Genomic DNA, 22,583 nt, shown 5'->3' with positions numbered 1-22,583 from the left:
AGTAGCTTTAAAAATGTGGATGTATAGCACACTTTTCTGTATTTTTAGCTTCAAGTATTATGCAGCTGTTTATTCTGAACCATACAGTGGCAGCTGGATTCATGTGCTTACAGCTTTGCTCTGTTATTTGAAATAGGTTTCAGACATACAGCTATGTTACAAAGTGAGTGAGAGGGATATTTCAAATAAATTGCACAATGAATGGAAAATGTTCCATTCAGTAATATGTACTGGAAGCCAGTATTTATTGTGGCAGGTCTGTCATTAGTTGCTTGGAGAGATAAGCAGGCTTTTTTGTGTGCAAATCGCATTTGTTTGGGTTTGAGGATATTCCATGAATCTACATTCAGTGCCCTTCCTTTAAGATAAAACAAATATTGCAGCAAGCTGTCAGCACAAGCTCGCTGGCAGAGGAATTAAGAGGCACAGCTCTGTCACTCGCACTGCACTTTCTCTGACCATTCACTCCATGCAAGGTGAGCTGCATGCTGCTTAAATTTGATAGAAGGCAAGCAAGAGAATATGTATGCAGGGGTGAGTGAGGAAATTATCTGCAGGGGACATAGCGAATTATGTCCACATAGCGAATTATGATGGCCAAAGTGATTTTGCTTATTGTAATCAGAGAAATGCAGGGATATCATAGTGGGTGGTTCACTTCAAACATAGAGAAAATATTGTGGGGAGAGGGGGAGGCATCATTGTGGCAGTGTCCTATTTCCTCTGTTACACTTTTGCATGGAGGCAGACTGGTCTTCCTTAACATATGTAATATTTCACTATGATAAACAGAACATACTCCACTCACTTTCCACCCTTTGTGCGACATGCCACCCAAGAGGGGGCTAGTGCCTGGTGATTTACAGATAATAAAACTAGTCAGAGATGACAGCCAGAGACAGGCTGTAACCACAGACAGGTTGTATTAAATGAGAGCAGCCAATACATTTCATCATGATAATATGAATTATTCCCTTTCTGTGTAATAAAGGAGCTGCCTGCAGTGATTTAACAGCTGCCAGTCAGGAAATCATGAACTTTGGCTCATTGGTGGTGAGCTGGCTTGGAAGAAATGAATATGTATAAACTCTTAGTAACAGCACAGATATCTATACAGAAAAATGCACTGAATAGGTTTGGAGTTTTATCAGATAACCTTTAGCTCTCTATATGTGCCCCTTTTTCAATTAACTTTCTAGGTATCCAAGGACTAACTCACCTTTTCTCCATATACTGAATGCATATTACTAAGAATACATCTGGCTTTCACAGACTGCGAAAAGAAAAGATCTGTAAACAGCAACACAATGTTAATCATTGGATCAGCCAAACTTCTGAAGCATCATTCAGGCATCCAAAAACACATATGCCTCACTTCTATCACTCTGTGGGTTGGTTTTTATTGTCGCAGCCAGCACTTTTTATCGTCATTTCAGCTGTCACATTCAGTGCATATTCAGTGATTGCTCATGCAACCACTTTTTCCTGCCTTTCTCTGGAATGCCCAAGGGAAACTAAGCAAATAAAAATGAGCTTGTAAGCTTCCTTATAGTAGTTTGAGTGCTTTTACAGTTAGAACAAATGGGGTGAAGTTAGTTACAACTTTCAGAAACAACAGATACAGAATCTTAAAAGAAAGAGATTCATAATAGATTTCTCCTTTTGTAACATACGAAGGATTCGGCCCTTTCTCTCGCAGGAGCCCAGGTGCTTGTGCAGTCTCTTGTAATCTCAAAGCTAGACTACTGGAGCTCGCTTGATGGTCTTCCTCTAAGAGCCATCAGACCTCTACAACTTGTCCAGAATGCAACAGCATGACTGGTCTTCAATATTCCGAAGTTCACACGTCACTCCACTGCTGTGCTCCCTTCAATGGCTTCCAGTAGCTTCATGCATCAGATTTAAAACCTGGATGTTTGCCTATAAAGCCAAAAATGGACCAGCCCCTCTGTACATGATGTCAATGGTCAAAGCCTGATTTGTACCTCAAGTCCTTCGAATGTCATGTATGGCTCAGCTTGAAATATCATGCTTCAAAACTCATGGAAGACAAGCATTGAGGCTATTCTCTGTCCTGGCTCCCAGATGGTGGAATGAACATCCGGACTTGCTGACCGAAAAGCAGAGACCTTTGCAGTCTTCAAAAGTAGAATGATGACCCATCTATTTATAGAATATATATATATATATATATATATATATATATATATATATATATATATATATATATATATATATATATATATATATCACTGACCCTATGTTGACTAACAGAAATTAGTACTTATTGTAGGGTATTGCTTATTTTGATGTTGACTGCTCCTTTGTTGCACTTATTGTTGTCTAAGATAGAGCTTATGTATTTTGCACTTCTAGGCATCAGCATCCCTGTATGTCAACAGTATTATAGTTCATTAGTATATTGGTATATTAACCTACTGTACTGGCTAGGATGTATTCTAAATGTAAGTAATGTAAGTAAGTAAATGACACGGCACTTTTATCTCTCTGGAAAAGAGCATCTGCTAAATGCGTAAATGTAAATGTAAATAATAGATCACTGAGACAATTATCTTAGTTGACCATTTAGTAAAGTTAGCTATGTTTGTATATGCTAGGGAATGGTATGGTTGATGGTGGTTGCTATGATAATGGTGTATTTTGGTTGCTATGATTCTGGTCTAAATTGCCCAAATTGTAGCTGATTAATTTAAGTGGAATGTCATATGTCTCATGTCATAACACATCACATTATGTGGCATTAAATAAAAGAATTCCACATAATTTTGTATGATCTTTCCCCTACATTCGGAGAAAAAATGACAGTAACGCTTTAGGATTGTGTGTCTTGATTGTACGGTTATTAAAACATGAATAAATAGAAATTTTCATGGTTGGCCCTTCCGAGCATCCCTGTCTCCATGGTTTTCCTGTCTCATGTTATTGTTTCATTTTCTCCATTCCTGTTACAGTCCTTATTTTGGTTTCGCTGTTTTCATTAGTTATTTCATTGTTAGCCCTTATCAGTCTGTGTATTTAAACCCTGTGTTTTTCCCTGTTAATTTGCTGGTCTTTGAGATTCCTAGTCTTCGTTTGCTAGTCCATGCCTATGTTTGCGCTATGTAGCTGTTTGTTCCCTCCTCTGTTTTCTGCTACCTGTAATTCTGTACATAGTATGTTTTCTGCTGTGTTCCTTATTGTAGCCTTTTCCACCCCCTGCTGTTGTGTGTGTTTTTGTCTCTTTGTCATGTATTCCCAAACTCAATATGTTGGCTCATTGATCCTGGACCATACTAATGATTCTGAATATGTATTTGCCCTTGACAATCTCGCTCTTCTCAGCATATCATCACCGTCTTGCGATCGATCCACATTACAAAAATAAACATTCTAGATTTTATCTATTCATCTGTCAAAAATTGTGGTCACATAGGTGCTGAATGGTATTCTGTGAAGAACCAGCACCATTGGACTCCACACTTCTGTAGTTTTGCCAGTCAATTAAACTATAATAATCTCAATGTGCCCTTCATGATGACATCAAAGTTCATGGCTCCTTCACTTGTTTGTCTCTAATTGTGTATAGCATGTTGGAGGATCATCTTGCATCATTACAGTTATATACAGGACCTTCACTTGACCTTTGACCTTTGTGTATGTGATCAAGCAGTCAGAGACCCATTTGTCTAATGAATACTGACTCATGTTAGGTAATGAATGCTAACTCATCTTAGGTAAGACTGTAAGCTAAGACTTATGGTGCAATTGGGCACAAGGGCTACTGTGGCTAAGAAGTTCGTCAGTTAATAATATGATAATACTACACCATAATATTCATGTCCTGTCACATTTCATAGCTGCAGCATAAAATGTGAAGCAAGATTGTTTGATATAATTCAGAGATTTCCAAAGAACAGTGATATGTTTAGAAAATTTCACCAATCTTTGTAACAGTCTGGACTGAAGCTGGAACAGTATGGTAGCTGGGCTATATTTTTTATTCTTGTCTCCTGGATATCATTATTCTAGTCAAGAGTCTAAACTTTTGAAGAAAAAAAAATCTGAACCCAAGTAGAAAAATTGAATGCATCCATAAACAAATAGCACCATCTTCTGAATACTAAAAACAGCTGCAACTGAGTAGGACTTTCTTTTTAAATTTGTTATTCTGTATATTAATATGCAGTAAGATGTTGTGCCAACATGTAAAAATTGTCATGTCTGCTATGAAACTTCCTGATACATTTCTTCTCTACTGGGAATCTTATTTTCAACCAACAAACATCAACCTTATCATTTTATCTCCTGAAATATTGACAGATTATGGAGGTGGACAGATAAGATTAATTTCTTTTTAATTAAGTTGAAAACCTAATGAATTGAAGACCTACTGTTATCTGCTTTCTTTCTTCCTTCTTAAAGTGACAGATGATATTATCTGTGTTGCTGCTGTAATCAGAAAGGCCATAGGTGAGTCAGGATAGACTGCCAGGCTGTAGCTGTCATAATCTATCTCTCCTTTCTTGCTGCCTGTGGTGTTTCAGCTGGGAGCACCCAGGCAAGGACATAAGCCCTCGCAGGGGCAACCTCCCCAATCAGAGGGGGATTGTAGCACATGTTGCTTCTGATAAACCACTGTTATCAATCTCATGGATGCACAGCGAATCAGCAGAGCACAAGCCTTTGAAAATTAAGTCCTGTCCCTGACATGCCAACCAATGATTATGCAGTCAGCAATGCCTATGTCAAGCTACAGCATCAAGGCAGTAAGAGCAACAGTTTGTCAGTTCTACACTATTAATTAACCATGGACAAGGAGTTAGCTGAAATGAGATCACTAAGATGAACAGCTTTCATATTGATGGGTAATGGGTAAGATCATGGTCGATTTGTTGTTTATTTTAGTTAAAAATAGTGTACAGAGACCATGCTATCCACTTTTATATTTTTCAGAAATAAATATACAGAAATATATTGTTTGTTTTGGCAGTTTGTGTTAATTTAATACAGTCTTATTGAATATAATTGCTATTGCAATGGTGGGGCTTGAACAGTTGTATGCTTTTTCAAATGATCAGCATGATCATTTTGCATGGGGAGCTTTTCAATGATCTGTTCAATAGCATGAAATAATATTCAGAGGCCTGTATTGTTGCCTGATGTGGATTATACCAATAATTAGCTAAAGAAGATAATTAATCCAAAAGAGTTCTGAGTTGTTGTTTTCATCAATGTATACTTCATGTCAATCTGTATATAAAAGTCATTCTTATTATACAGATTTTATTCTTGCCCCCTAAAATGTTCAAAAGGTACTTGTGAGTCTTGGTATCTGCTCACTTATTCCCTGCAATAAAATATCAATCAAATGCTTTTCCACTTCACTGGGCTAATTTCAGGCTCCTGAATGGTTTTTGGTTTTGCTCCATTAACTTTTACTGCGGACAACCTCAAGGAGGTTCTTACATGCAGTTGCTATAGTATTTGACCAGATTTTAGTATATAAGCATATTTAAGAGAAGCTTGATTAACTGACACCGAAATGTCCTGCATGAATAGGGATTAATAACTACACCACCACCAAAAACGCTACACCTTTTCTCTCTGAAGTCCTTATATTTTTAGTAAGAGGTTATGCCAACTGGTTGAAACCTGTTCATATCATACTCTAGACATTCATTCCTTGCAACTTTGATACAAAAGTTGTTATTTCAGTTTTCTGAGAAGTACAAACCTAAGTGATTCTCCACTTACATTACCTGTGTACTCATCAGACAATGGTAACAAACAGTAGCCTGACAAGTCTCACACCCTTTCAGTTCACCTAATACAGTCACACCAGCAGATTTAATTATAGCTCTCCCCATAGACTTAGTATGAGTGGCCTGGTACCTCTCCAGTTAAACTCCATTGATTTTCCATAACAGTATGAAGAACACTGCTCAATGGTGGGGATTAATGAATTGCATCTTCAGAGTCAGTTTAGCATCCTTAATGAAGCTAGATGAATGTCCCCAAAAGCCTAGCTAGGTATGAATTTGGTTTAGATGTGTTGCTGTTTATTGGATAAAATTACAAGTAGTTCATCAATTATTAAATCATGCTTTTGTTCATCAAGTAAAATCAAGGAAGAAGCCATAAACTTGAAAGTATAATATCCCTTATTTTTCCCTTCATCTTTTCAGTCACTTTAAGGTTAAGGTTTTAAATTAAATATAAGTGACATATTAGTCCGTAACACTCAGGAGCAAATAGGCAAACTCAGGAGCAAACTTGTGAATAAAACGTATACTATTATTACTTAATAAAGCAAATGCCTGGGTCATTGGCCTATTTTAAATTATGTCTGACTGCTATGGTTTTTGTATTCATTATTCTGAAATTCAGTCTCATAGCAACTGTTTATGCACTGTAGAAGCTTCCACTACAAAAAAAAAAAAGCATACTGGCATCTGTCAGCTTCAGCCATGTTATCATGGTCAAAAAGCTAATTTTATGATAAATTCATGAAGCATTGATTACAGGTCTAAAAAATAGAATTAAACCTTTAATTATTTTGTGTCTGACATTCTGCTAATATGCTATGTCATCCTGCTTTCCCTAATAGAAAGTCCTATCCATGATGTGCAAGGCAATTATCAATGAATAGGGACAGCATCCACAGTTTAAGACATCTATGACATTCTCTGTTTGCATCTCTGGAACATTTTTTAACATTCAGTTCTGTTTGGATCAACACATGCTACACACTAGACATGGCCTTTATTTGCTTACACCGTATGCTGGAAAATGGGTTGCCTCTGCCAGCTTCAGCTTTTAATGAGGGGCTGAAGAGGCTGAAGCATTGTGGTTCCAGTCTTTGTGGTATCAATTATTTCAAAGGTTCACACTCAAAGTGTGTACCACATTTCAGTTCCACCAGGTGAACATTGACTCAGGAATAGTTATTTGTAAAACTCTCACTACAGTGTCTGCTATTTGCTGCCCTTTGAAGGTTTTATTTGCTTGAATAAATCTCTTTGAGATAACTCCTGGTTATCATGTTTGTTGAGATACAATAGATTGTACATTGTTCAAATTTTCTTTTTGGTTCAAGCTGAAAAAATTAAACAATGCTTCATGAAACAATAGAAATTGTTCTAATAGGCACTTCAAAATTGCTGTTCAGTACAAATTCAGTTCCAAAATCTAATACACCAATCCACTGATAAATCACATTGACAAATCACTTTTGAATAATTTTATTAAGAATTAGAATTAGATAGTACAATTAGAACTTACAAATGCCTGTCACTATTTCAGATGAACTGGTCTTCCATTATAAGGTGGATAAGACACTTACTGAAGTTTTACATTATGTGTGTTGTTTTTGTATTGCATTTTATATTATTCACATAACAGGAAGCTGAAACTGATTCTAAAACACAAAGATGGCTCTGCAATTTGATACTATAATGTGAAGAAGAGAACATAGCAGCACCGTGGAGTTGGGCTCTCCCATCATCAAAACAAACAAACAAGAAAACACACACAAACAAACAAACAAACAAGATATTTAGTAGAGACAGTGTTTGTCTCAGCTCACTGATATTTAAATATCACCACTGGATGCTAACTTTGTGGCTGAAATAAAAAGGGGTAACTCTTAATACATACTACATAACACATAAAAAGGAATTTTGTTGCCATTTATATGTCAGAAAAAAATCATTTCTTTTAATAACAGGTTCAGTATTCATCCTTCAATGGTGAGATTTAGGATTTAGGTGTTTAAGATTAGATCCAACTGACACACCATAGTGTATAGCCAAATCCAACATTTAATTTCTAAAAAATATAATAATACATAAAACTGATATTTACTATTATTTACTTACCAAAAGAAATCAATACAGGCAGGATATAAAGTTTATTTTCATCACAGATTTTTTACCTATAATATTTTATTTTATTTTTAAATTCATTACTCTGAGTATTACATTCTCAGTATTATATTCTCATTATATTTGTTAAACAAAAATGCATAATAAACAATAATAACTTACATGATACAACAAATAGATATAATATATGTTTATAATATATAACTGTGCTTTAATGAATTAGTCTTCAAAATCATCTGTCCAACCATCTCAAAATGTCCATTTTAAACACTAACCTTTATCCACAATTTAATACATGCAGTTCTAACAAAGTAATTTCATGGTCACAGAGACCACATACTCAAAACATGTTATTAGATATCATAGTGTGCATAATATAATATATAACATAATTAGGCATACATACTAAAAATCTTCAGCTCAGAGTGACATAATCAAGTCTTTCCTCACTTCTTTTAGTCATACTTTTTAGAGTATTGGATCCTATTACTACCCACTCTCTTTGCCCACAAAAGCTTTAAAGGGGGTTTTAGACAGGTAAAAAAAAAAGAAAAAAAAGATATTTACTTGCACTTATACTTAATATTTTTCATTGCTGACAAATTAGGTGTTACAACACAAATCTGTTCTTTAAGCTACACAAGCTGGATCAGGATTGAAACCCATCATAAGGACACAGAAACAGGACTCTTCTCCTTCCATTACACAGCATACACATAGACAGAAGTGTACATTCACTTTCTGTCCAGCCCATCTTGATGAGTGTTCATAAAACGCGAGCCTCAGGGCACCTACACTGGCACTCTGAACTTTCACTTGGATTCTTGGCTGGCTTTAAAACATGCAACATTTAGGTCAGAACCAGAAAAATAAATCTATCAAGTCTGTGTCAGAGCGCAACATTGATAAACGACCTGGTCTGGTGAGCTGCATTGGCCCTTTGACAGTAGGCCATTAATAAACAGATTGTACGATCCTCTCCTCTGTGTGCCATCATGAGGTGGTACCTCTAGATTCTGTCCATGCCACTGATAATAAACACTCATAAGCCTAATGATGCCTGATTACTGCAGCAATCTTTGCCTCATTAAGCTGATTAGCTTCAATGCTGTAACTGGGAAGATGCCTGTTTAATAACACTTAGGGAGAGCAGACACCTTGCTGAGAGAAAACAAAAAAGAGATCCTTTTACCTTATCAAGCCAGTCGAACATACTGCCTCATGCATAAATTCTTAAAGCTCTTCAATGGAAAATTCAGTCTCATCATAAATAGGAAGAAAATGAAAAACTCCCAGGTTAGATATTTTTAAATTCCCATGTCTAGTCTCCTTCAATATCAAGGGCATGTCACACACTCTGTCATCTTGTCCATGTCATGGTACAGCCCCTCCTCCCAAACGTTTCTTTGTGTGCGTGTGTGTTCGTCAGTGTGGCCACGCCCCCCCCCTTTTCATTAGTGTGCATGTATAAAAGTCTAGCGTCTTTGTGTTAATGTTGTCGGTGTTTGAATATGATAGCCTACAAGCTACCTTATGAGTGTTCTGTGTAACTCATCCCCGCATCCTGCTTAGCCTCCTAGTGTTACAGTCCATTGATCTGGTAGCCGTTTTGAATTTATAACCCTTGTGCTAGAAAAATGTCCTTCAATGTCAAATGGGCCTTGTGTGTCTTCAAACAAATCAAGGGAACAGGCAGAGTCAGTGACCCCAATAATTTAGCACAGCACTCTGGATGTTGCTGGATGCTAGGAGAGTACACAAGCTCGCCAAACAGAGCTCTGCCTCCCTTGCTTTATTACAGGTTGGTGACCCACATTGGAGCCTGCTGATAGCAGGGGTGCTTAAAGCTTGCAGGGGTTACACCAATGACACCGGCATCTTCACCTGTAACAAAGCATGCAAACTCCAGTTTCCTTGGAAGCGCTCCAGTTTCCTTTGAAAACAGAAGTTCCTATTTATTCGTATTTATTTATTCCTCTTTATAAATTTAAAGGTTTTAATTAAAATCCTCAAATCATGGCTGATTGCTATGCTTCCTGGAAACCTTGTCATTTCCCTGAAATATTCTACATGCTACACAGGAAGTATACAATTACATAGTGTTTCTTTACAGTTAATGTAACAACATAATACAACAGGTTGCATACTTTGTATTAGAATAATTTTTGAACAATGTGTTAGGCTACACAAAAAGCTACACAAAATGAACATTATGTACTGCTCATTGGCTGCTATCGCAAGTTTCAAATATTGGAGAGAAGGGATGTCAGTTCTGTTACAATATGAATGGACCAGTTGAAGGAGCTGACGCAGCTATATTCAAGTAGTGTCAGTGATCTACAAGACAGGATGACAACTGTTCACAATTACCTCAACAAGATGTAGGGTGAAAAGTGGCACTCTGCCTATGCACGAGTCCTCAGTGAGAAAGCCAGAAGCACCAACTGTTTCACTATTCCATATGCAAACTTACTGGAATGGCTTTCTGCACTTGTTGGCCAACTGGATGATGAGATGAGGGCACATCGCACTGTGGACTATCATCTGATGTCTGGATTTAGGTGACAAGCAAGCTATGCTCTTAGCAGTGGGAGAAGTGGACTGTAGCAACACATGATGAAGACTCTCTCTAGTCTCACAAGGTTTTCTACAGGGAATTCATTCCAGAGGTTCTACTGATGCCATAGCAAATTATCCATTACTGACACTATGCACAGAAGAGTCATAAAAGGATGTGGAGAGCATTAAAGCTGAGTTAGCTTGATCTAAGTTTAGCAGGAGTTTTATATGAAAGAGGTTCATTGTCCATGTACTCTTACATTTATTTGGTATGTTGTGAATGATAACCACCTAGTAACATTAAAATAATAATAACTGATGTTGCTATTTGCCTTTTACCTTCCTAAACTCCTTTTTTATTATTTAGTTATTAATCTTAAAGAATTTTACCCAGTAACTAATGTGAATTATTCAGTAACCATACTGTAAATAATATGAAAAATATGTGGCTACATACTGAATATATGAATATACTGGGTCCTGTAAGGGGTTAGCTATGATTGATGTTATTACTGGAGAAACAACAACAACAACAACAACAACAACAACAATGATAATAATAATAATAATAATAATAATAATAATAATAATAATAATAATAATACAGTTAATGTATTTACTGGTTTTATCAAACCTAATATCATTTTATGATAGAAATAGCATAATAAAACACAAGCACACTCACAATAAATAAATAAAAAAGGTTGTTAACTTTCTATTTCTTTCACAACAACACAACAAAGCCTTGAATGAATAATTGTTTAGGGCAATGTTTCTCAGTTCTTCCCTCTGGGACCTTGGGAAGTCCTCTTTTCCACTCTGTTCCAGAAACTAGCACTATAGAAGGTACTCAGTGTTCTTGATTGCTTGCTTCAAGAATGTTGGAAGCTTGGATAGAGAAAAAAAATGGTGTCAAAAGAAGCCCTCATTCAGAGGAATCAGGTGGATGGTACAGTATTGTCTTGGTGTATTGGTGTAATGGTTGTCTTGCAGTGTTAATGTCCACCTGTAGGGATAAGCAGCTGTTCTTGTTCCCCAAGTGACGCTAACTTGTTTTTTGTTTGGTTTCTTTTAGTGTAAGTTTTAGACATAATTTTATTCTTTTGTGAAGATATAAAACTATTTACAGCAGAAGTTTCTTTTCCACAAAAGTACATGTCCAAGTGGAATGCTTTGATTAAAAAAAATTGGGTCTCTTTAGATTGTTTAGGCTAGGTTTGTTCTGAAGATGCTCTTTCTAAAATATTATTATAATGTGCTATAATGGGGATCTGCATTAAAATTGCTGTAATCCAGTGCGATTGAGAGGTGGATGCAAAACTAAGAGGAGCAAGATTTATTCAAGGCAAATCTATAATCATAATCCAGAACACGATCCATAGTCAAAGGGCAAAGACAGTCCATAACAGAAACACTACCAGAATGTAACATAAACAGGGAACTAAACAAGGAAACAAGGTAGACAAAGAAAAGACACAAGTTTGAATAGCACAATATATTGCTTACAATTAGACAATGACCAACAACTAGGAAAGGAAACACAGGGTTTAATTACAAGAAGGCTAGGAACAGTTAGAATTCAGTTGGAACTGTTGGAACTATGGGGAGGATACTAAAAAAAATGAAAGGAAAACCAGTAGCAAGGAAAAACAAAGACGTGAGAGTGGTAATCTAGGAGTTTCCAATGATAGCAGATGGGAGTCGTGACAATTGTTGAAAAAGGTCTGACTTGCTTTACTACAACACCACAAACACCAACAAACATATTTTTAATCTGCTGGTCCTATCAAAGAAAGACACTTTTTTAATGGGTCTTGCAAACATATTAGACTAATAGATATCCTGTGTACATATTACATTCATATGAATATATGTACAACATATTATTGATGTTATTATATCTATTTTTCAATATCAAGTGGTAACCTAGGTATTTTACATGACTATTGAACCTTTGTCCATTGAGAAAAACTGATGCTGCTTCAAGTAAACCCCTATAGCAATTGACTATCACTATTCATTCCAGCATCTTCTTGTATTAAAATGAGCATTGTGAATCACTTTGTTACATTGCCTATTATGTTCCAAACATGTACAGTGACTTTGTTCAGAGTAGCCTTCAGTGTAGCACAGTGCTGCATTGCTGCTGAGTGTCAGCCATTGTGAACCCCAGAATGGAACACCAGAGCTGCATTTCCATGTCTTTTATATTTAAATTTGCATCTCCACTATGTGACATCCATGAAAAGCTTCTGCATATACCTTTATGCAAAGATGTATTATCCAATCTTTATAACTTTATCTTTATCTTTATTTCACAGAGTATAGCTGCTGCAGTGTGGGAGGCTAAATCGTGGCCCTGTTTCTGCTTGGGAGAGGCATAGGGAAATACATTATTTCATCCCCTTCACAAAACAAACACTCCTACATCCCAGTGTAGTGCTCTCAAAATGCTTCCATGTATATAACGTTATTGCAGTTGGTGGAATATCCCAAACCTCCTTGTCTGTCCTAAACTGTCTGTAAGCATATTACAGTTGTAATGTCTGATGTGATAGGTTTTCAGTTTACAGTTTTGCCCAAAATTTCTTTTTGGATAATTTCAACTCTCTATCTCTCACAACAAAATCATTGTTGCTTACTATGTTTACTATATGGTAACCAAAACCACACTGAAATGTGAAACAATTATTGTGCTTCATGTGTAACCAGGAGAAAAGAAAAAAAAAACTTGTCAGGTCATAAGGAATGATGAATGGCTTACTTTCAAGTGAGATCCCACTCGATTTGGGCACATAAGAGTGCATATAATAGATTCTCAAATTTGTGTATAAAGCCCAGTTAGGTTCAAGCCCAAGTCAGGATTTGTTCCTTTCTCTCTTAGTCTCACTTATCCAGTTATAGCATTCATCCAAAGCAATTTTCCTCCATTTTTTCTATATTTGTTCAGTGAATTAGGGTTGATAGTATCCAAATGAAATTATTTTCTTTGAATCGCATGGTTCTGAAAGGCACCATTGTGCCACATAGTGACTTGGGCCAAAGGCATTGCCAGAGTCATTGATAACACTCCGTGCTTTGCATTTGCTGAAGTTTGGAAAGCAATACAGTCTATGCATAAAAGAAAAAAGGGATTTAAATATGTGAGCTAGCATTGATCTAGGACCCCTTTGGTTATCGTTCCCAATAGGGGAAAAAGCTTAATAGAGGAATGTACTGTCAGCTCCAGCACAACTGCAAGGAAAGATTATCCAGACAAAGCTAGCCAGCTGTTTGAAAGTTGCAATATTACAGCAAACATCTACAGTGCGGGGCTTTAGTAACTCTTAATTTGCTGTGTCCAGAATGCATGACCAGTGTAAAAGGTTAATAGCTGGGTTGGTTTCTGCAAGAGTGAAGCCTGATTAGAAATAAATACATAATTAGTACCTATAAAGAGAATAATTATTGTGACCCCTGTAGAGAATGATGTCTCTGTGACAGATCAGTGGAATTATTTTTATTTGTGTTTGTCACATGCCTATATAGCTGGCTCTTAACAGATGAACAGTAAACTATATGGATGTCATTTGAGACTAATGCGTCCACATATGCATCATTTCCACAAAAGCTAAAAAGGGAGTATTTCAATGTGCAGAACATTTTTATCATTGAGTCTTTGACACATACATTAAAACACTTTGCTGCAACGTGTAATTTGCAACAGTGCAGACAAATGTATTTGTAATCTTATACAAATGAAAGACTTCAAATGTTGAATGCTTTTGCATCATCCTTTTTAAAAATATACTGTCATTGTGAAAACGTAGTTCAGATTAGATCCATTGTGCTTGGCAGCAATGATCAATGGCTTCAGTTAAATGCAATGAGCTTCATTGAGTTGGGCTGACCAAGGGTATTCACTATGCATGCATAGAAAGACATCTGTCAAACTCTGTACTTTTAATAGTCTTTCTTTAGCTCTTGTTTAGATCACTAGGAATCAAAGCAGTATTGAAAAATTTATAAAGAGGTTCTTTTTCACAATGTTATAGACTGCTTACAGTACCAACACATTACATTCCATGTAGATTTTATATTCACTATTAAAGTTGGTATAGCAAAGGTTAAAGCAACCTTTGATTCCCACACATGAATGTTGTTCATGTCTGAGCCCCATCAGAAACCAAATTCTCATCTATCAAGCTGTGTTTTCTATGGTAATATTTTGATTCTCACAGCTGCAGTTTGTCTCTGTATAGGATGACACCACAGTGCATATTATTGGCTGTCAGATAATCACCTCTCTCTGCTGTCTGCTAGTATGCTACAAAAACACCTGTGTCTTAACGCACAGCCAAGATAAACCCCAACCCCTCTGTATATGACATTGTCACTGGTAGTCAGACTAATCTCCTTCCCAAAGTTAAAAGAGAATTTAACTGTTGCCTACCTACTAGGAAGCTGATGCAATTTATTGCTCCCTATGATAGCTAATGGGGAAAACTCTTTAAACTTCCTATCTTATAATAAGCTTGTCAGCTTATCATATTATGCTTGTGAGCTTATCATATTAGCATTTAAATATTTTCTGGATTTTAAAAATAATTTCAAAGGAAAGTACAGCTATTGACTTCATGTGCTTAAGAAAGAACAGGGAAACTCAATGTGATTGGGGCACTTTGACGCATTTATTTATTCAATTTAATAAACCTTATTTACTTCCATTTGTCAGGCTATTGTAAAGGCATCATGCTCTGAGATGTGTGTTCTCTCATAGCTGTACAATTCATCAGTACAAATCTCCAGTACCATAACACTTCACATTAGTTTTGCTATAGTGCAAACTGTATGAGCAGCAATAACTGAAGCTATATATCTTGGTAACTGCTGTATTTTAAATAAGCAAAAACAAACATCTACTATACACTTCATCAGACTCTTGAGCTGTGCATACCAGGGTCAGTGTGCTTAAGTGCTCTAGTCATTCAAAAGCATGTTTTGATGTATATTTTTACTGTGATTACACCTCTTTCTCAGTGCCTTCATATCGGTTTTTAAAATAAGCAATTATTTTGGCTTAAAATATATTTATGAGAGCCCAATTTATTACCTCATGGTACCAACTACTATTATTCCTGTATATTATTTATTTTAATTTTGTTTCTTTTCTTGAAGTAGTACATAAATGTGACTGGCAGTCAGTTAGCCATTGCTGGGCTATGTGCTTATAGAGTAGCTATTTTGTCTCACTAAAGTAACGCACTGGCCCGAGTGCCAAAGGGAGAGGGGCAGGATGCACAAGCTCCAGCTACGTGGACGAACATTTATTAACACATAAAGACAACGGCACTCACATGTATTACAAATGAGGAACATGAACATGAAACGGTTAACATTAAACAAACGTGATAAACACGGATGCATCTAACAATGAAGAGAATAACTTTTAACATCACCATTCACATTAACACATTACGTCAACAATGACCAACACTCTGCACACTTTGACACGGGTTTATGTACATTTAGACAAACAAGGTGCAGATGTGTGCAGGTGTGGTTACAAACAACCCTCCCACTGCACGTGGTGGACCAAACCACATGGTTGCGAGAGGCGAGCATCTACACTTTCCTCATTAGAGGAAAGCACAGCATATATCATATTCCTTCACTTGTATGTTGTTATGGTTGTTTATAGTTTTACAATTTTGTGTGTTGGTGTATAGCTGCTGTAGAAATACAGAAGAATGTGATCTTTGTTGATGTTTGTTAAGTTCCACATACACTCCAGCTATACATGGGATAATTGATGCTATTCCATCACTTTGTTCTTCTCCATCTTGTCAGTCTGGTGTTATTTCTGGACACTGATGCTGTTTTGACAAACACCCTGTCTGGGTAAGCACAAGCTTTCAAAGCTTTGAGATGTTTGTACTCCTTGTCCCTGGCCTCAGAGCTGGTGTGTCCCCTCTCTGTCCAGTGGCACTGTTTTAATCACCCCTAGCTTATATTTCAGTGGATGGTGGGAGTCACATAGTAAATACTGAGCAGTACGGGTGTTTCTTGCAGACTTCAGTAACAAAGTTACCACCTTCTTTTGTACAATGCAGCATGCAAAAAGCCCACCAATTATTGCCTCTGGATGTTAATGACTATCATATGACCTTAGGTTTCTTGACATTATGGAGAGTTTAATTATCTAGGAATTTTTCATCATTCCATTGAAATAATAAAGAGGTAATATGTAATTGTGTCCACTTTTCACATATGCATATTAATAAATGTAACTGTAATAATAATTATAATAATTTTCTTTTGGTTATTGAGAGTTAACTGAATAACATCATGCCTCAGTGTATTTGTTCTGGCTTAGCTGACTGGAATTTTGAAGAATCTCAATGTTTGTCCTTAAGCAGTCAGTTTGGTGTACATTCACTTACTACTTTCCTGAGCTAGTAGTTTTTTGACTGAAAGGTATATAATGTACACTCTTTTCAAACTCTTTGTAAGCACATTAACACTGCCATGTTATATTTTATTATATTTTGCCTTTGACAATACTTCTACACATGCTTCCACACATGCTGCATTAACAGTTGAAATTAAACAACAATATAATGTAGATATCAGCTTAATATTGCTGTTATTGCTCCTGGAAGAAGGTTCTCTTCTTAACTTCTATAATAATAACAGAAACTCTAAAATTGATACAGACGCTAACCATATCACAAAGTAAGGACTTTGATGTGCAGAGGTTGTGTGGTGTGTGAGATATAAAGTTACAGAACAGGACCACCAGTAGAGAGAAGCAGGTCTGGGGGCAATGAGAAATTTGCTTGGCATCATATGATAAACCACAGCATAAAAATCAGACCCTGGGACAGTAAGACACATACCATTTTACATACAGAATGAAAAAAAATATTATTAATATTGACCTGCATTTATGACAAGCATATCCTTTGCCCAAATAGAGATGCTAAGATCAGGAATTAATGGTCCTTCTGGAGAGTTCCGGCATTAAACAAGTGAGCAATTGTGAGACTGACAGAGATTATGAAATAAAAGGAATTATAGTCATTGTAATAGAACAATAATTTCCTGCACACTAAAGTATTAATGTAATAGATTAAAATAGGCCTATCCATTAGAGCACTGATTCTTCATTTAATCTTTGTGGGAAGGAAATAAGATTCATAATCCTTTGATTTGCTAGGAAATGGGAAGTGGAGTAATATCTTTTAATAACCAGGCTCCCCTTGACAGTCAAGTCGTTTAGTCCCAAGAACAAAGTATACGGTGGAAAGGAGGGACCACTTACCCACCATCATACTATCAACAATTGCACTACATTTGTAAGTGCAGTTCTTTAGTATACTAAGAACAATAATATTACACAAGCATACACTTGCTCGAAATCTGAGGTACATATAAAAGTTTAAATTGAAAATGATGTCTCAAATATCCAATACTAACTTTAGAAACACATACTTAACAACAAAATAGAAAATATGGCCAACATTGAGTTGCCAAAGTTGCTAGAAACAAAGTTGAATAGCAGAGAACAGACCAAATGATAGAGACATCAGACAGAAAAGGAAGATATTAATTGGGTCTTTTGCATGACCACTGCTTAAGGCCTTCTCTAAGCTCTGATAAACCAGATCAGATGTGGGAAAAGGCAAGAAGACTAAACAGAGGTCTATTTTTTCCCCTCAGTTTTTGTGCTTATATGTGTTCATATCAGTTAGCATTTCTGATATAAGTTCCATTCTAAATATATCTAATCTTCTTATTAAAACTTGATTGAGCCTATGTAAACAAACTTCTGTATTCAAGTAAAGCTACTGGTTATATTATTGTGGCATTGGACCAAGCGATACCATTTTAATGCCAAACGCAAGGTTTATTTAAGATGGACCAGAGCAACAGAAAATATTGCAGACTAAAGGGGGAAACAGGGGTGTACACTCAGACATGGCACTCAGACATGAAGATGTTAACATTCTGAAAAATGCTAGTCAAACTAAAGGGAAGACTAAATTAAATAAACACATATACCACAAAAAGGTTGCTAGAGCAACATTAAACATTACATTTTAAACTAATTTACAATATGCAGAGAGGCACACAGCATTCTGGGAGTCTAGGAGTCTTTTTCTCATTGCAGCTGATATTTTATGGTATATAACATACCCCCCCAACCCGCTTTTCTTGACCGTTGATGGCTGATGGTCTGACTTCTTTTGTCTATTGATAGTTTTTATTTTAGAAGCTTAGTCATCAATGTTAGTTTTAAATATGCTTTAAAATATTTTTAAATATTATGTTTTTACATATTCTGGTATTTGAAGGTATAATAAACACATTAGTAGATACAGTGTATTTGGCTTGTTATTTGACATTATCACTGAACAGATTGCGGTAGATATTTGAAGAATTAATTTCTTTTTGATAACCAAGCTACCACTCTCCAAATATCTGAGGACATTTCTACATATTGCATTCCAGTCAGTCATTGTGAATTATCCATAAGATAGCTTCTGGTGTGCATTGGCATCTCTAAATATTTGAAAGACAAGGCAGATGTGAAATTGAGAAATTAGTATTTATTTAACATCTCAGCTCTCTATATGTTGGTAGGAATTGCACACAGACAGAAAGATATCTCATTAAATCACTCTTTGTCTGAGAAATGCAGGTGTGTTTGTCTGTGTGTGTGTGTGTGTGAGAGAGAGAGAGAGAGAGAGAGAGAGAGAGAGAGAGAGAGAGAGAGAGAGAGAGAGAGAGAAAGTGAGAGTGAGAGCATGTGTACATGTAGTCTCACGCACACAATGTATGTGTTGATTTGAGGGTAGGTGTTCTCAAAATATGCTATTCAGCATGTACTGTGTATTATGTCAGAATTTAAACATTTAAAGACACATCATTGTATTTTATCTTTGCTAATAAATAATTATAGCAATATTTTTCCACCTATGAGACTTGAATTTGTGATCTTGCACCATCTAAAAGCAATTGTCTTTGTCCAACATGTTCAAAACCACTCCCAATTACGTCTGAAATGAGCATGATTCCTTGAATGCTAATTAAGTTCATCACAAGATCTGTATAGCTTGTGGTTAAGCCCTAAGAGCCTTTTCACAGTAAATAATATGTAGTTCACTTCACTTTCAGAGCACCATTCTTTCAATATTATCAGAATTAATGAAAATGAAAATTGTCCATGAAACATATTCCTCTGTAATCTGAAGGATAATTTCAATAACAATGATAACAATAAAATTCTAGAAAACGTGGTGTGACTAGCGAATGTAATAGTAAAGCGCTTCAAATCTAAAACCACAGTACACAGGTTCAAATTCCCTAATGCACTGAAGGTATACAATTAAATGTCAGAAGCCTAACAGCAGGCTTAGATGGTACTGACCTTTCTTTGTCTTCTGCCATTGCAACCATGTTCCTAAGATGAGAAGAAAATATTATATACCATTAGTTTCTGTCTATGGATGGGCATTTACAATTCTTCAGTGTCACAGTGAATGGATTTAAAAATCCCTTACAAAGACAGGCTGAAGAACCCTAAAATTGTTCTCCCTTTAACTTTTGCTTTAAAAGGTGCTATAAAATATTATTCAGGTAAATATTTTTTTTTAATTTTAAATATCCCATTCTTTCTGACAGTAGTTGGTGCAAATATTAGTTCAGACTGGTTTATGAACTGAGACCACCTCCATGTTCTTGCTAAAATCCTTGGGGCTTTCAAAACATTAATCCCTTGTCCAAACACATGGTACGGGTGTCAAGACATAAGTGGAGACATAATGGATTAGTCTACCTTTTCTTTTCTACTCAGCACATGAAAAACAGGAAAGGAAGCACAGGAAAATGGTGGAAGCATGATCATTAAAAACCACCAAATCAAAGGATGTTTGTAATTAATTCCAGTGAATAAGACTCTTGCTAGGTCTGTGAATATCTTCCTGCCTCACTTTCTTCCCTCTGAAGACTAAGATAATGCTTTGATTTTAATGTAGATAAAGAAATGTTATTGTACTGTTTAAAATAGTACAAAGGTCAGGTCTGTAACACTGATACAACAGCTAATAATGGGACATATCTGATACATTCTAAATTAGACTCCAGTTTCTTACTACATTTATGCATGAAAAGCCAGTCTTCATTAGATAATATGTGCTAAGGTCAAGAGTAATTGTTTTGTAAAACTTGTTTTTATACATGTTATAGGGAGTCCTCAGAACAGAAGAGAGCAGAAAAAAACATTGTGTGGTGCATCAATATATCTCACACAGTCTTACCATAACAATGCTGCAATGCCTTAGGGTGTCATATGTGATTACTGTTCCCATAGTAAACAAAAGCGACACTAATTCCTCTGTTCAGACTACAGCACAGATTTGAAGATGTAGTGTATGGTGATAACAGCATTTTGGTTTAAGCAGAATAAGGTGAGCGTAATATAGATTTTGAAATGAGAACAGTTTTCCTAAATAGATCAAATGCAATATCTTACATAAGTGGGTAAACAATCAAGTATGTCATGTCATCATGAAAGGATCAGACATGTATTCAAATTGAAATGACACACAAGGATCTCAAAGCCTAGTGACATTTAGGAACCTTTGTTTTTATGGAAACGCTTTGCAAGTGTTCTTACGGTACCCCAGGGGAAATATTTATGAGACTCATGATAAGTGCAGAGTAGAATAAGAACAGAACTGTTGTGTAAAAGTTTTCCATACATGTGTTTATTCATAATGTAAAGCCAGCCGTCCGTCCGCCCACTCGCCTGCCTGTCCGTCTGTCTGTCCATCAGTTAAATTTATCACTTGTTCATATTTAAATAACATCACTTCACTTAAAGCCTACAAAGCCCAGACATAACCAATGTAGTAGAAGCTGCAGCACGCTCTTGCAATTACGTCTAAGGTACCCTAACACCCCTTATCAAGATGCTCATGAATATCAGTTGCTGCCCTGTGGAATGACCAGACTCTCACCCCTGGGACAGCTTATCACACCCACACTGAGAGGCCTTGTTTTATGAATACCAGAACACCTTTGGCTCTGCTAAAAGGGAACTCCCTTGCCTTATCAGGTCTTCACACCACTCTGTAAGGAAGGTTTATTACCCTGCCAAGACACATGAACCAAATTTTACGACCCCAGCCCTGGACTCAGGTCTACAAAGGCATAAAACATCTCATGGAATTTAGGGATGACTTCACAACCTGAAATACTTAGATCAAGAAAAATTTATAAAGACCATATTCCTGAAGGAATACTGTAATTTGATGTCTACCTTCTGAAAGGTCTTCTCGCAAGCATCGCAACAAGACCATGATCATGTACAGAGTACAATCAATTGCTTTCTTTTTGTTGCCACCCTTTTTAACAAGGGTGTATTTCCGACAGATTGTTGGGACAATGGATCCATGGCGCCCCTCAGCGACTATAACAGACTTCCCATCTGGACTTGTTAACTACATATGGCCAACAATGTATTGTTATATACAGAACAGGCTCAATACGCTCAATTTGGGATGAAGTCTCACTAAGCTATCATCACTGAACTTATGAAATCCACTCTCTCTATATTTATGTTAACTTTCTTATGTCTGGTTATTTCAATCAGCCATTTAACCATTATATTCATGCCTTAACCCTATTATTCTAGTGTTTGCACATTAACATTTATACATGTATTATTTAATTACTACCTTCTCATCACAGTTTAACACATTATTTGTGTATAGTAATCATGCTTTCTAACTTTCTGTATATCTCTCATCTGTGTTCCTCTAGCTCTCTCCATAACCACCTTTGTTTATAGGTGGTGTGTTTCTAGAAAAAGGTAACTGCTTTCTTATATATAACTGTTTGCTTTATATAACTTATTAAATCATCTGCAGTCTATATCTAAATATGTGGACCAAATGGCTAAAGTGACTTAAGGTAACTGACCCCACCTGTTATAGTTTAAAAGACGTATGTCTCATAACCAAATATTACTACCTATTTGTTTTATTCCCCTCTTTCTTTTCTTTTTCATATTTTTTTTATCCACCAAAGCCAGAGATGAGAAAAAGAGGCATAAATATGTATGAGAGAACCTGAGAACTGTTTCTCCCTCTTCCT

The 22,583-nt window shown here is 36.2% G+C and overlaps 1 long non-coding RNA gene across 3 annotated transcripts in view; it reads right to left on the bottom strand.

Moving 5' to 3' along the window:
* Positions 1 to 7,315: 7,315 nt before the first annotated feature.
* LOC145651630 (uncharacterized) overlaps positions 7,316 to 22,583 on the bottom strand; it is a 53,609-nt gene continuing 38,341 nt past the window's right edge. For all 3 annotated transcript variants that reach the window (XR_014117396.1, XR_014117395.1, XR_014117394.1), the window contains 2 exons: positions 19,855 to 19,887; positions 7,316 to 11,330 (listed from right to left, as the gene is read on the bottom strand). This is a non-coding gene — a long non-coding RNA (uncharacterized LOC145651630). The remainder of the gene's footprint in view (positions 11,331 to 19,854; positions 19,888 to 22,583) is intronic.

This window comes from Electrophorus electricus, chromosome 16 (assembly GCF_041902795.1).
Source record: "Electrophorus electricus isolate QZ-2024a chromosome 16, ASM4190279v1, whole genome shotgun sequence".
Lineage (NCBI taxonomy): Eukaryota > Metazoa > Chordata > Actinopteri > Gymnotiformes > Gymnotidae > Electrophorus > Electrophorus electricus.
The sequence above is the reverse complement of the archived record's forward strand: the minus strand, read 5'-3'. Positions and strand labels throughout refer to the sequence as shown.